The following is a 1,270-nucleotide window of genomic DNA, read 5'->3' as shown; positions in this document are numbered from 1 at the left end:
CATTATTTTAGAGTTTAGCTAGTATTTAAGTAACAATCTAGCTTTTTTGGCTAATTTGGCATTTACTGAGGTTTTCGGGCTAATTTGGAGCTTAAATTTAAGCAACACACTAAATATTTTTTTACAATTGGCATGCATTAGAGATTTTTAAGCAATTTTACTACAACATTTTCAGAAATTTAGGTCAACTTCAGCACTCTTTCATAGTTCTTAAATGAAATTTTCAGTCTTAAGCAAATTTAACATTTTGCAAATAGTTTTTGCATTTACAGCAAATCCCTTCAGCAATTAAAGTAAATGGCGTCACCAGTTTGAGCAAAAAGCTTCAACATCTTCAGCGACTACACTTTTAGTAAAAAGTATTCACACTATTATTATCGCAGGTAATGCAACATTTCTAGTCTAAAATAGACGGCGGTGAAGTAAATTTTTCTCACGAAGTTTGAGTCGTTTTAGGTAAAAAAAAAAAAAAATCATTCAGTCAGTCGGCGTTTCCCTGATTGTTTGATGTCAAGAAATCTTGTCAGCAAAGATCAGAAATGCATCGTCTTTTGCAGGATGGACGGCTTCGTGTGAATTCACACTCGTGCATCCGTGTGACATGAATTCTCACTTGCTGTGGTTGTTTGCTCTTTGCGCCTCAGTTTAATGATGGACGGGAACTTGACGCTCTGAATGCTAATGCGGCTGAAACTGCATGCAGCCGAGTATGAGAACAGCAACTGAGTCATTTCGATTTTGCAGTGCGGCCTTTGATGTTTGAGGCAGTGTGTCCGTAAGCTGAAGCATCATTTCGTTGTCAGTTAGGCATTGTGTGATGACTTTGTGTCCTCTGACAAATTTACTTTAGAATCATAAAAACCACTTGACCATCATTTAAATGACCTCACTTGCCTCATTACACTTCGACTTCGCCACTGTTCCAGTCAGTCTCCGGTCGGAGGGCCTTCTCTGGTCCTCAGCAGTCATTTTCATCCCAGACATGGAATTCCTGCTCAGAACAAAAGCTGCACTGTGGGGAGGGCCGCATCTGACCCCTGAATGGAGTGTGAAAGGGGAAGTAGCGCCATATCTCACCCGTGCATGCCTGCAGAGAAAAGCAGGAGGTCAGCCGGCACAGGCCCACGGCGACCCTGAGATTTATCCTCTAAATTTATCCTCAAAATTCTTAAAAACAAACAAACAAAAAAAAACTACAGCTGGTCTATTGGTGAGACCTGCAGAGCAGAAAAAAAAGCTGCAAACTATTTTCCATTTCCTGTGGGTTTAA

At 40.2% G+C, this 1,270-nt stretch overlaps 1 protein-coding gene and 1 long non-coding RNA gene across 4 annotated transcripts in view; one reads left to right on the top strand and one right to left on the bottom strand.

Moving 5' to 3' along the window:
- stk17al (serine/threonine kinase 17a like) overlaps positions 1-1,270 on the top strand; it is a 15,671-nt gene that overhangs the window by 5,561 nt on the left and 8,840 nt on the right. The gene's annotated exons all lie outside the window — the stretch shown is intronic.
- The window catches only part of LOC112146957, a 3,572-nt gene continuing 2,591 nt past the window's right edge, over positions 290-1,270 (bottom strand). The window contains exons 2-3 of the long non-coding RNA XR_002919347.2: positions 1,078-1,087; positions 290-991 (exon numbers count right to left, since the gene is read on the bottom strand). This is a non-coding gene — a long non-coding RNA (uncharacterized LOC112146957). The remainder of the gene's footprint in view (positions 992-1,077; positions 1,088-1,270) is intronic.

Source organism: Oryzias melastigma, linkage group LG8 (genome assembly GCF_002922805.2).
Source record: "Oryzias melastigma strain HK-1 linkage group LG8, ASM292280v2, whole genome shotgun sequence".
In the NCBI taxonomy this organism is placed as follows: Eukaryota; Metazoa; Chordata; class Actinopteri; order Beloniformes; family Adrianichthyidae; genus Oryzias; species Oryzias melastigma.
The sequence above is the reverse complement of the archived record's forward strand: the minus strand, read 5'-3'. Positions and strand labels throughout refer to the sequence as shown.